The following is a 15,615-nucleotide window of genomic DNA, read 5'->3' as shown; positions in this document are numbered from 1 at the left end:
ATTGTTGGGCAGAAAATCAAGCAATTATGCACATTTTTAAAAAAAATAACCGTATAATAAGATTTCGCATTAAAGGAAGAAAAAAGGATTAAACATCAATATTCATGATTAACCACAATCCTAAAATATAGAATTTAGCTACGCATAGCAAAATAACAATTATACAAGTGTTTAGAATGATAAAGTTACTAAGAAAAGATGAAAGGAAGAAAAACTCGATGGTCCTTGATTCAAAGTTTCTCCACGCTGTGTTTTTGGCCTCCAATATGTCGAACTCCCTCAAATTTTAGGTTTCGGAAACTTTTTATGCGTGTTCGACTAAAAAAAGCCTTCTCTTTTTCGCTGGCCTTATGCCTTGAAAGTTTTTTTTTTTTATTTTCAGCGCCCCATGAACCGAGAATCCTTGACATGCGCACTGAAATTAGTCATTTTCTGTTTTTCTTTAATTTTAACTCACTTGATTTCATTTCCCAATTGATTTGTACACATCATATCATATTCATTCATATCTATATATATATAAAAGCACGAATAATTTATGCTAAATGTTAAATGGCTAAAATATCCCTGAAAACGTTGATCGACTTTTATGCTCTTAAATATTTGTATAATTTAAGAATCTAATGGTAAATTAATAAAATTCTTTTTCAATTAAACTATACATATACTCGACCCTACAACGTTGGTCCTATTTGAATTAGAAAAGTGCATCCATAATTTTCTTTCAAAGAATTGTTGTTCTTAATTACACTTCTTTTATAACAAGGAATGTACTAAAATATAGGCACGTACTAAAAGAAAATTTTAGTACTACATTCTAAAAACATATATAACATTTTACAAAGTTGAAAATTCTTACTATCCTTTAAAGTCATAATTTTATAAAGCTAAAACTAAATTAAGTTAGTATCTTTTACCTAAATATTAGGAGCCACTACCTAATTCAAATAAATTGAGTTATTTTTTAAAATATTAAATTATAAGAAAATAATTAAACGATAATTTTTAAAAATAAAAAATCTAATTTTAAAGGATAAAAAATAGGGGCAAGTTTATATGAATATTTTTCTTTTACATGATAATAAGGTGGTTTTAAAAATAAAGATGAGATTGGCTCTTTAATTTATTTATTCTTGCTTCAGTATGACTAATTGATTCATTTACAAACTTTTCAAAGAAAATCGATTAATGTTAGATTAGGTTTCCTCGAACAAGTTCGTCCAAGTCTCCTATGTATTGAAGTTTAACAAATTCTTTCGTTGATTGGTTTATTTTCGTTAGATGCTCATGTGCCATGAATTGTTTTTAATTCAAGATTTACATCAATTTATATTCAAATAAAAAGAAAAATACTTTTGAATAATATTATTTATGTATTATGCGTGATGATTAGTTAAAAACAATTAATCATGGACTTGATTTGTAAAAACATGTGTAGAATTAATATTTTATTGCTTTGAATATGATAAAGTAGTAATAATTTTTACGGGTTATATCCGACATAAATTAAATTCGACATAACTTTATAAATAATAGATATAACCCTCACAAATATGTCAAAGTGCAGTAGCGAAAAAGTAATACTTTTTGGAGGTGATTCAAAGATGACAATTATATGTTTTACTTTTGAGATGGAGAAACCAGAGTTATAGAAGGAAACATACACCAAAAATGTCCTCTATAAAGAAGTATTATATATGATACTACCACACTGAATATTTTAACAGTATAAATAAGATATCGTTTAACTTAACTAAATTAATCATCTGTGTAGGTTAAGAATATATCATTTTGAATTCAAATATTCTATTAATGTAATAACATTAACTTTTAGCATTTAAATGATTGCTATATTTTTATCACGTTAGTTACTTTACAATGATCATATCATCTTGTAAATAAATTGTTACTATATTTAGTTAGTTGTTCTTTCACATAAAAGTTCTGACTAAAGATTTATGTAATTAATTATATTAAAAGTGGGAAGTACTAAATCTAAAGTTAAAAGACGAAAATACCCATATAAAATTGAATAACCCTTTTACCCTTTAAACTAAATCTAATTTCTACAATGATTCATATTCGGGTGAATACATAATTTCAGTTAGAAAGAATGCGAAACAGTAAATTACTTCTTTGAACACAATTAAATAGATACGTGTTATTAGGTACGTTGCAAATACTTAGGATTCCAAACAGTTAATGCTTATAATTCCGAAACAGGCACATTGCTAATACATAACAATTCACTAATGCTTAGAATCCCAAAGAAAAGTTCAGGTACATTGTGGAAACCGAAGCGATCCACCTTCCTCTCTTAATTTTGAAAAACCTACCATAAGAATATAAGGAAGAATGGTGCCTCTAAAAGGACACTGCCTCTATGCGGAAACAACAAGAAAAAGGAGGAGAAATCTTTGCCGATTGATAATATGGAAGATCATGATCATGGTCACGATTAGACCCGCCAAAATGGTTAAAAAAAATAGTTATATGCCCATATTATCCAATAAAAAATGGGTTGGATAATAAACTTTTTAAAAACGGATCAAATATGGATACAAATCATATTATTCACTTAGAAAATGGCTAATCAAATGGATAACCAATAGATAACTAATGTGTTTAACTTTTACACTTGTAAAGCTTCAAATTGGGGGTTACTCAAGTTTGGAAGACTAGGAATTCTCTCATAAGTGATCATATTCAAGAAGACATGAATAATATGAATATCCATATTATCCGCCGAATAACCCGATTTTTATCCGTCTAAAATACGGGTCGGATCGGATAATTTATCCGCTTTTTTGAATTGTCTGTTTTCGACCCGCTCATATTCGACCCGCCCGTTTGCCACCCTTAGTAACGATGATAGGAATAATAAAAAACCACCAATTTTCATAAGAAGATGAAGTTTGGAATGATAAAAGCTAGATCTCTAAGCATGGTTTAGAAAAAACAATGCAGTTGCAGCACTGTAGCTGATAATAGAGTATTAAGAAAGAATAGCTAGAAAATGAAGGCATTTGGGTATCGTTTCATGTACTTAGAAGAGTTAAGAAGTATGTTGTTTTTACCTGCAAATTCTACATGTCTTCAGGAATCAGCTAAAGAAATTTTCTTAGTTTATTATTTACCTGAGTTTTATCCATTTGTTTGCTTAATCAATTCTCTCTCCTTTAATTTTCTCCTATTCTTTTTGGAGCCCGACCATATTTGGTTTGGTTTGGTTTTAACTAAAAAAAGTCAAACCGAAACCAAACCAACCCGACATTATATATATAGAAGTTTTAAATATATTTAATACATAAAAATATTTATGGTAGTGTAATTTATAAATATTTCTTATATTTTTTCATAGTTTTATCTTTTAACGTATTATTTCAAGTTCGAGTTTATAATTTTTGGATGCTCCAATAAGTTTTATAGTCCATAAATGTTAGTAACACAAATAAATTTTAAAACCAAAATCAAATCAATACTAATGCTAATAAAAGACATTCAATTCAATTGTACTATGAATGAAAATAGTGTTGGATATCTATTTTTTAGTTTTTCTATGGTTTAGATAAAATGTATAACTTATTTTTCTTGTAGTGATTAGTCATGTAAATAATAGTACTTATTAGTCATAATTTTAAATTATGTTTGTTTTCATTATGGCTTATTAATAATATTTATTTTATGCGATTTTATTATCTTTATTGTTAAATATTTTAGTACAATGTCATGACTCATCTCATATTTATGTTATTTTATTGAAAACACCTTATATAGTTCTGTCTTACTAGGATTAAAGAATATTTGGAGCACAAATTTTACGTTTTGTGCTATGAAAATTTTATGAAAAAAAACCAAAAAAAACCGAAAACCCGAAAACTCGAGAAAAATCGAGATTAAAAAACCCGACTTTTATTGATTTGGTTTGGTATTTAGATTTAATAATCCGATACAATTAATTTGGTTTAATAATTAAAAAAATCCGAACCAATCCAACCCACGTACATCCCTACTTTTGGCTTTAAAATATGGTTTATGCTTGCGACAAGCGTCATAAGCCACTCGGTTTAGTTTTCTTAGTATTTTCTTATCCATACCTACATGGTTTCTGCCAAAAAAAAATGAAAATCCCAGCATTTTTTTAAATGTTCAGCCAAACAAAGATAAATTTTCCTTTGCTCTCTTCTTTCCTTCCCCTCTCATTTTTCCCCCTTAATATTTTTCTCAGAGTTTGAGAGTTTCTGATTCATTTTTATTATTATTGTTGAACTGATCTGTTCTAATTTATCAAAGGTACTATCTATATGGAATATACTTTGATCCTTTCTGCCAGGGCGGATTTACCTTAGCCCAAGACGGTATCACGTGACACTGCTTCGTTGAAATTTTTTATTATATATATATATATATATATATATATATATATATATATATATATATATATATATATATATATATATATATAATTAAAATTTAAAAACAAAATGAATAACAATAATATAAGGTGACACCACTAGACATTAGGGGTGGGCGTTTGATACTTCGGTACAGTATTTATGAATTACGGTTCGATATTTCGGTATTCGATATATCAATTGTGCATACCAAATACCGTACCAAAGTAGTTCAGTACGATTCGATATTTTTTAATTTGGTTCGGTACGATTCAGTACAATTTCGGTATCGCACCGTCTGTCCGTCCCTATTAATGATACAGTTATAAGTTATAACACTCTCACAGTCCCACTCTATGACATAACACTTAATTTGCACATAACAATGAATGTATCTATTAACGCAAGGTACTGCAGAGAAAGCTTGTCATAAAGCGAACCAAGTCTTAATTAAGAGTAATATATATTGCTCCAGTTGAGAAAGTTTTCGAAGCATAAATTTTTAGTTCTGATTAACATAACGATTTTCATCTCCATTCGCAAGTTGAGCTACTTTAAGGTAACACTAAACAACGCCAGATTGGTAATTCCTAATTCCTATTGGATATATGAGTTAGGCTGGGAAACAACGGAAAGATAGTAAGGGATTGGGCTTAGTCTTATTGAGTTAGGCGTTTAAAATTTTGGGCTAGCCCGTTGGGTAGGCATGTAGGTAAAATCAATTTGATATTTTGGTATTTCGGTAAACACGGAGGACCGTACCGAATTACCAAATAAACTAAAAATTGATACCGAATTATATCGAAATACCGAATAAACCGATACCGAAATACTGAATTAATTCGGTCCGATTCGAAATTCGATTTTTCGAATTTTATACCCACCCCTACTTTACACTGAAGTTTTGGTAGCTCATCTGGTCTGTCGATAGAAGTCACGGGTTCAAAACTCAGCAGCTTCACTTTTTATATCATTATTTTTGTGCCTTGTACAAATAAAAAATGTGTTCATGGGGTTTGACCTATTGTCCTCGAAGGCGTTGAAAGAGCTTCTTCTTTTTTCCACCGTTAAAAGATGATCCAATAGGTCAAGAGTCATATTGGGATAATCTTTCCGATACTCCCCCTATCCCATATTAATAGTCATGGTTACTAAAAATAATTATCTCAAATTATTTGTCATTTTAAAAATTTAAGATAAAATTAATTATTTTTTATTTTTTTAACCTTAGTAATAATTGTTCTTGAAGATAGAGATAACACATGAATAGAATAAATATTTAATGAAGAATATCTTAAAACATGAATAAGGGTAGAATAGTCTAATCCCTTTCCTAATTAATATTTCTTACGAGGCGTGTAAAAGAGAAACACGATACATAATATGAAACGGATGGAGTAATAAATTACTTGACTTAGAACATTTTTTTTTTGTTCTTTCTTCTATCATCTCCTTTCTCACATGAAAGCAATTAAGAATGATTTACATGGTATCAATAAAATTCTGTTAATTTTCGGTCATTCAAGTTGTTCGACTTCTAGAGATTGCTGCTCACCGTAATTCTAAGAGTTCTCCACCTCCAAGTGGCTTCTAATTTAATACAACAACAACAACCCAGTATAGTCCTACTAGTGGAGTCTGGGGAGGGTAGTGTGTACGCAGACCTTACCCCTACCATGAGGTAGAGAGGCTGTTTTCAATAGACCATCGGCATCCTTCCCTCCAAGAACTCCCCACCTTACTCTTGGGGTGACTCGAACTCACAACCTCTTGGTTGGAAGTGGAGATTGCTTACCATCAGAGCAACCTCTCTTGTCAACCCCTCTAGGCTTCTAATTTAATAGTTTTATCGATTGTCTGTGTCTTCTTTCATCATTATTATTGAACCTATAAGGATTCGTTTGGTATGAGCTATAAAAAGGTATATTGTTGGTATAAAAATTTAATATTGCCTTAATATTTTGTTTGGTTAGCAAATCTGGTATAAGTTATCCCGGAATTATAATTAGTACCGGGATAACTTATACCTTGTAAAGGGTGGGGTAATTAATGACGGGATAACTTATACCTTTTTCTTAGAAATTATGTAATTTTTATTTTTAATACAACATACGAAACAGTAAATAAAAAACAATACTAAAATAATTAATCTTATCATAACTAATCTCAGTGCAATTTATCCCAGCACAAGCCTATTTAAACCAAACGACCCCTAATTAAATAAACATCAATGGCAAAACTTTTCCTATTCAAGTTGGACCAATCAGAATTTGAGATAGGGTAGCCTTTCCCGATTTACAAGATTTGGCTCATTCGGGAAAAGCATATCTTGAATCAACCAAAAAGACATCTACCACCTTGCTGCTGCGTGGAAAGAGCTGAAACGGATCATTGCCTGGAGATATTTCCAAAGCCCGACTCCGATGCAATTCTAAAGCTTGTTTGGATGAGTTTGTTTTAAATAATTTTTAAGTTAAAAGTCATAAGTTATTAATTTTAATTTTTGATTTTTGGTTTATTTTTATTATTTTAACTTAAAAATAAATACTTAAAAGTATTTTTTTACTTTATTCAAACGCTACAAAATGGTTTAAAAGCTATTTTATCTTAAAATTACTTAAAATAAGTCAATCCAAACGCTCCTAATCTCTTCCATTATTTCAACTTTCAGAGTATTTTCTATAAAGATTAATATGCAGTTTGATTGTTTATTTCTTTTAAAATTTTAATTACTTGATTCTGTTTCTCTCTGCAGACAGTTTTATTAACTCGGAAATTATGTTGCAAAAGAACTTCATTAACAAAAATAATAATGGTCTCTTAGTGGACGTTAGGACATAAGAATTGTAAAATTCTGAAAAAACTAAAAAAATAAATTCACGTAAAAACGGTATTTGAAAATTAGAATTGTGTTTGGACATGAATATAATTTTGGGTTGTTTTTGAATTTTTCTGAGTAATCAAGTGAATTCTTTTTAAAAATAACCTTTTGGAGTTTTTCAAATTTTCAAAAAATTTTAAAATTCATCTTCAAGTGAAAATTGCAAATTTTATGACCAAACACTGATTTCGAAAAAAAATGAAAATGGACTCTTAATGTTTCTCTTTAACGTTTATGTATAGTTTTACCATAATAATATCACGCACCTTTTATCATCTTGAGCTTGCACTCTTTTAACTTTAAATTCTGTTCATACATAAATGTTTAAACAGTAACATTTATGTGGTTCTAGAAAAGTTTATATTAATTGTCACGGAATACACGTGATACGCACGTGAGAATTAGTAAATATCAAAGTTAGGTTCAACTCATCATAATACATATTATAATTATTAATAACAGTTAACACACCAAGATATGAGATAATTAGCAAACATTATAGTTTTGGCCGAACATCAACTGAAGGATTGCATATAGATATTCGTAACGCGCAGTAGAAGACAATAATAATTCTAGGCAGAATTTTTTGTGTTAAAAATTTATTTATATGTCAAAGATCGGATCTGAGACGTATCTGGTGAAGAGAGTCTCGTTTCAAAATTCTTCGTTAGTTCGAAGACTCTATTCGTATCCACACTGAGACTGATCTTTGCTATCAACTTTTTTATCAATAAAACCCGCGAACAAATTGAATGAAAGATGTTAGTGCTAAGTTTTTCTGAAAAACCTTCAACCTTAATGTAAGTATAGTATTTTTCTTGTAATGAATATGCTCTCTTGGTCTTTCGGGTCTACCGAATGTTCTGTACACCACTTTTTCTTTTGATGATACATGTATATATATATATATTGTTAATCACCTAACACTTTCCCGTTAGGTTATGGAAAAGTTAAAAACAGTAGTTTACGTTTTTCCAAGTCCATTCCATAATTGAACTTTATGGAAAATTACAAATCCCATTCTAAATGGGTACGTACGTGCGTGTCATTCATGGACTTTCCGTGTACAACTCCAACTTGGATAAAACAAATCTTTATTAATATTATATATACCATTATATATATATATATATATAATCTCCTTAACCAAGAGATATAATTTAATTTTTTATTCCAAATAGAAAACTTCAATTTATACACATTATTGATTATACTCTCTATGCTAGCAAAGAATATAATAATATTTTATTTGAATTAAGAATTTTATTTATTTGACTAATTAAATTTTTTAATTTAATTATCAAATAATAAAGTAATTAATCCTTTAGCAAAGATCAGAAAACTCGTTAGTGTGCGACCCCATAGGTTCAATACTAAGCCGATAGTAAACTGATCACATCAATATACTAATCAAGGGTGGCGTCTAGCAACACTCCTTAACGACCGGATAACATGAAGTATACAATTTACTCTCAAGAACCCGTAGAAGAATAACGTAGTATTTCCTTTTGCCCTTATAGCTCTGAGTCACCCTAGAATATGGTTCAACTGTCAAATCCTAATAGGCGACTAACTATGTGTTCATGTCAAATATAATCGACCATTGAATGACCTAAGAAACTCGTTCTTCTTTCATTCAATTGCCCTAGCCAAGGTCTTAGTTTGGTCGTTTATAATTCATGACAATATGGAGCTTAAACTCATTACCAAGAGTCGACAGATTCCATCTTGATCAATAACTATTTTTACAAGTATTTAATCTTACCCAATATCCTTTCAACTTCGCCATAGAGTCATGGATGTCTAGTATCAAAGCACAATAAATAACTTGTCAATTACTATGACGATCTCACGTCAAAGAAAACTCTTACATCATATTCTTCAAGAGAATATCCTATTGACAGTTTATCGTTATTCTAACCATTAGGAATTATCCAATGAGTCGGTCCAAAGATCATATCTCTATATGCATCATCAATCTATGTGATTTAGTTAATGAGATCAACTAATCTCTATCCCATAAAGACAATCACATAAATATTCTAACCGGATTACTAATATCTAAATTAATAATCCTACGATCAAGAACAAATTTAGATTAAATTATAAGAAACTTTACTCTCATTATCATGATCTCCATCATGATGACAAGTCTCAAAATTTAATCAAGGACCTTATCAAGTTAATAAAACAATTGATAAAAGAATATCACGACCCAATTTCTCCTCCGTTGGGTATCGTGATGTCACCTAGTCTTAGGAACTAGGTAAGCCTAATATCTTCTGAATAACAATAATAATAAAGTAACATCTAATAATTTCTGAAATGGTATTCTCTATACAATTTAGAATTTCCAAAACCGGTAGTACAAGTCATAAGCTCTACAGAGTTTGCTACAATTTTCTAAATACAACTGTTTGAAATAAAGTGAGCAGTATGAATATAAATCAGAAGGTGACTCTAAAGCATGCGAACGCAGCAACAGGTTTACCTTGAGTCTATGCAAGAATAATTCACACAGTTAGCTAATGATCAGCTAACTTCGAAATACTTAGATCTGCACAAGTGTAGTATGAGTACACCACGGCAGTATCCAACAAGTATCAAGACTAACCTCAGTGGAGTAGTGACGAGGAACAGTCAAGACACCTACTGGATTAAATAACCTGAACAAGTATAAATATATGAACAACAGAGTATGATATCTACATAAAGACTACGCGAAGTGGCAAATAATACAAAAATTTCAATAAGGAAGGAAAACAACAACTGACAGCGGAACACCATAATAATGATATAGAAGAACGAACGGAAACACTGCCTAAATCCAATAATCACAGATAAAGAAATGACAAGTAACAACTAAACAAAATGACCGCTTTTACACCAGGTTTTAGTCAATAAACTCTACGAGGTACGGAACCTCATACTATTCACAACTCACAGGTCCCAATACCTGAACCCTAACACTAGGCATCTTGTGCCCTCATTACACTTCATAATCGCACTGACGACTCACGTGCCAAATAGAGCCATTCTCACATAGAAGGCAAGTAAACAAGGGTGTGCATCGGTACTCAACAATATCAAGAAAACCTCTTAACCGATAAGAGTGCTCAACTACGTGTATGCTTGTGCAAGTGTCCTAACATAGTTCATGCCCACTAGTAAGTACAGAAAAAGAAATTGACAACACGTAGAATGTTTTCTCACAACTTTTCACAAGATAAAGCTCACACAAGTAAGTGTACCACTACACAAATATCAACAACAAGAATGCCCCCAGGCCATCACAAGTCAATCCCTGACATAGCCCACCTTGTCTCGCCACACGTGCATAACAATATTCCCACCTTGTCTCGCCACATTCGCAACCCACATATATATATATCCCACCTTGTCACGCCGCATGTGCAAATATCAACAGTAACAATAGCACGACAGAAATCTCGTGCAACTCCATAACAACAACCGCACGACAGAAACCTCGTGCATCACAATAACAATAATCGCACGGCAGAAATCTCGTGCCTCACCATAACAAGTACAACAGCAACAATGGAAGTAATACAACGGTACGACAAATAAGTCAACTCAAAAATTCCAGAACTCAAAGGAACGGAGGAACTAATTCATAAGTAGTAGCCACAATAGAGAATACTAGTCATAATAAGAATATATCAACAAGAAAGGAAATATTATGTAACAATGGTCCACAATGTACAGTTTGACAACGAGTGAGCTAACACAAAGCGAATAATTCCAAATAAGGACAATTCAACTAAAATATAAGATATCTAACTTTGTTTAAGGTTGGGCAATTAAGAAAGAGATACAACAAATTCAATTAGGGATAAGCAGCAGAAAGATAATCATAGCCTCAATTAAGGATGAACAATTACGTAAGAGATAATTATAACTTAAAATAAAGATAAGTAGTTAGGGGAAAGATAACATGGCTATAGAAGAGATAACAATTTCAGTTAAGGCACAGATGACTCAAATAAGCAACAAGGGTTGATCGTGAAGCAATTAATTCTAATTAAAGCAGGTAGAGGTAAAACTAGTAATTAGAAGACGTATTCATAACATAACAACTGCATAATCAGTGAATACAAGGACCTAAGAACCCTAAAAGGCCAACTTTCCACAAATAAGTCTGAGCACGTACTCGTCACCTCTCATACACGGACTACAATTTGCATAGAAGACTCAAATCCTAAGGGGTAGTTTCCCCACACGAACTTAGGCAAGATACTTAACTCAAAGAAGACAAACCGATACTCTAAAATGAACTTCTCGGGTGAAATGACCTCCGGGCGGCTCAAATCTAACCAAAATACCTTCAAAGCACAAATAAAACTCATAAGAAACTATTCCGGATCATAAAGCCTCAATCTTTATCAAAATCAAAAAAATCAACCCAAAAGTCGACCCCCAGGCCCGCACCTCGGAACCCGACAAATTTAACAAATCCCGAACACCCATTCCGATACGAGTTCAACCATACTAAAATTATCAAATTACGATATCATTTCGTCCCTTAAATCATAATTTTCCATTTGAAATTTTTCTTCAAAAACCTCCATTTTCCTCAACTCAAAATACAAAATACATGATAAAAATAAAGATAAAATCATGGAATATAATAAATTCTAGGTGAAGAATACTTACCTAATCGATTTTCTTGAAAAACCTTCAAAGAAGCTCCCAAAACTGAGGTCTAAAACTCAAAATATAGAGAAAATAGCAAAACCCTCGAATATAAACTCTCTGCCCAGGACTTCCGCATATACGGACCATTAAGCGCATATGCGCTATCGCATTTGCGGGCAAACGTTCGCATCTGCGAACATAACTTACCAGGACCAGGTCCGCATATGCGGACAACATAGCCGCACCAGTGGCATCGCAGAAGCGATGACAAGAGTGCAGAAGCGATCGAGGGACCGCAGAAGCTGCCTTTGCACCTGCGTGCCAGCTTCCGCAGAAGCGAGCGAGCTCCCAAGACTCAACGATCGCAGAAGTGACCAGGCTCACGCAGAAGCGGAGCCTCACCTTCGCTCTAATGTGTCGCATGTGCGAAAACACCAGAACCAGACCTGTTTAAAACCATGAAAAAATTCTGAAACTCGTTCGAAACTTACCTGAGGCCCCGTCCAAGCATACCAACAAGTTCCATACCCTAATACGGACTTGCTCGAGGTCTCAAATCACATCAAACAACGTTGAAACTACGAATCGAACTAATAATCGAACTTATGTACTTTAAAATCTTCCAACTTCTAAAACGCGTGCCGAAACCTATCAAACAAACCCGGAATGACGTCAAATTTTGCAGGCAAGTCTCAAATAACATATAACGACCCGACAGGTCATTTTGACTTTTAGAACCCCGTTTCCCTAAATAATACTCCTCGTATGTGATTTTACTAATTTATGACTTGTGGGGATGGTTGGTTCAGGATTTGGAAGTGTTCGGGTTGAAATCGGAATACTTGGTTCCTTAGTTGGCTTTAAAAAGAGCAAGCTTGACTTTGGTCAACATTTTTAGAAAACGGCCTCGGAATCAGGATTTGACGGTTCCAGTAGATTCGTATGATGATTTTGGACTTGGGCGTATGTTCAAATCGGGATTTGGGCAAACCGAGAGCGTTTCAGCGCTTAATAGTAAAAATTAACTATTTAAAGGTTTTAAGGTTCTTTAAATTTGGTGTGGAGTAGGTTTTTAAGTAATTGAGGTCCGTTTGGAATTCTGAGGTAGGGAATAGCTCCGTATAGTGATTTAAGACTTGCACGCAAAATTTGGTGTCATTCCAAGTAGTTTGAGTATGTTTCAGCACGTTCGGGGTAAGTTTGAAAAGTTTGAAAATTCTAAGTTGAATCAATTTGGTTTGAGGTATGATTCTTAATTTTGATGTTGCTTTACACGTTCCAAGGGTTCGAGCGAGTCCGTTTTATAATTTTAAACTTGTTGGTATGTTCGGGCGGGCCCCCGGGGGCCTCGAGAGTTAACCAGACGAGGCTCAGACCAATTTTGGAAATTGGAGCAGCACGTGAAGCTTCCAATTTCTGCTACAATCCTTGCAGAAGCGATCCACGAGCCGCATAAGCGGACCAGCCTTGGACGCCCAGGGATCGCAGAAGCGGGATTTTTGGTGCACCTGCGGGCGCGCAGGTGCGATGCATTGGGGGGCAGAAGCGGCGAGGGCCGCAGGTGCGGGCGAAACGTCGTAGAAGTGGACGCACAGATACGGTCCTTAGGATGCAGATCCGGAGCTTCTCTAGGTGAGGAAAACTCGTGCCTGCGAGGATTTTTCCACAGGTGCAGAGCCGCAGGTGCGCCTAGCCTTCCGCAGGTGTGAAAAAGGCTGATGGATAGAATGTTAAAAGGGGCGAGGCTCAGTCGTTTTTAGTCCGTATTTCCTCCATTTTTGGGCGATTTTGGAGCTTTTTTGAGAGAGGATTTCAACTAGCAACTTGAAGGTAAGTTAATTCTGCACATTTTGAGTTAAATACATAGATTATTGGTAGATTATAACCTGTAAATCGTGAAAATCAATGGTTTAGATGAAAAACCTAGGTTTTGATAAAAATGAGATTTTAACCACGAAAATGGTTATGAAATTGGATGAAAATTGTATATATGAGTTCTTGAGATTATGGGTAAAGTTGTCCTCCGAAAATTTCAGGAATCCGTGAACGTGGGCACGAGATAAATTTTAGAAATTTTACTATTTTGGGTTGGGTAATCAATTAATAGCCTAATTTCAAATTATTGAGCATGTATTAATTATTTTTTATAATATTTGGATAGTTTCGGAATTTTCGGCATCGAATTGGGACTTAAACGCGACGTTGTGATCGGGAAGAGGACTTTGAGACAAGGTAAGTCTCTTGTCTAACCTTGTAAGAGGAAATTTACCCCATAAGTAATTTAAATTAAAAATTATTGCTAATTGTGGGGAGCTACGTACGCACGAGGTGATGAGAGTCTGTGCGTAGCTACTAATATTGCTATGTCCGGGTAGTTTAGGACTTAAATCATGAATTACTTATGATAATTGTATCCTTTATTTAATTAAAGTATTAGAACTATTTCATAAATTGTTATAGAAAATAGAAAGAGACTGGAATTTGACATACATGAATTCTTGATCAAATATATTTGACTGTTAATGGAAATGGTACTATCACGCCCCGAACCTGAGGGGCGAGACCGGCACCCGGTGCCTAAGAGAATCTGAACATATAATGTCATACTTTGGCCATGGGCCATATTGCAAGACAATTTGCGAAGCAAAATATAAATTTGAATGGATACCAAAGTTGACTAAACATCAATATAAAGTTGGGCCGGCAAGACCGTCATAACTACTACAGCTGACAAACCAACAAAATATACATACAAGGCCTACAAGCCCAACATACTACACTAACTGGCATGATATGTCTACAAGCCTCTACTGATAGATGTACCGTGATCGGAATAGGGCTCCGAACTACTCATAACCTATATACATATATACACAAGATGTACACAAAACTCCTAGATCCGGCAACTCTAAAGGACGTGGAGCTTATCAATAAAGCTAAACTCGGGCAACACTCACAGAGGAGGTCTACCCGCCTGTCTGTCTGAACCTGCACGCATGAAATGTAGCTTCTCTAGAGAAAGGGACGTCAGTACAAAATTATGTACCGAGTATGTAAGGCAACAGAATAACTGAAAGTTGAAATTGAACTGATAATATAATAACTGAAAGTAACTGGGAGTCAAAGATAATCTGAAGATATGCTTACCTGCTGATATTGACTCAACTCTCTCAATATAGTAAGTAAAATAATTGTACGGTCCTATAAGGCTCGGTATCTATACAACTGCTCTGTCGTAGTAGGGTCGCTCATAGGCGCTTAGCCATACTAGGCTCTGTATATCGGCCAACTGGGCTCCCTCATAGGTGCTCGGCCATAGTAGGCTCGGTATATAACTTACTATGTGATCAGAGGTTTTTCAATAGGGGCCTGCCCATCGATTATAGCTCGATGGTAATGAAAGTACTGTAATACTGTATATATAGGCTCTCTGCTCTTTTGACTGGAAAAAGACAATACTCAATTAAATATGAAGTCCCGATAAGGAGAATACTGTAATTTATGAGACTAGGATAATGTATATAAATTCGGGAGTATGAACTTCTCTTTTTGCCTCGTTATCAAACACATGTAGTTACGAGATCATGCCAAAATGAAGGAAGGGCTTAGCCTTAACATACCTGGAGTAGGGAAAAATCCGTATGATATTCTTGAGAAGGATTGCACCATACTCCCTAAAAATCA

This window comes from Nicotiana tabacum, chromosome 24, assembly GCF_000715075.1.
Source record: "Nicotiana tabacum cultivar K326 chromosome 24, ASM71507v2, whole genome shotgun sequence".
NCBI classification, from domain to species: domain Eukaryota; kingdom Viridiplantae; phylum Streptophyta; class Magnoliopsida; order Solanales; family Solanaceae; genus Nicotiana; species Nicotiana tabacum.
The sequence above is the reverse complement of the archived record's forward strand: the minus strand, read 5'-3'. Positions refer to the sequence as shown.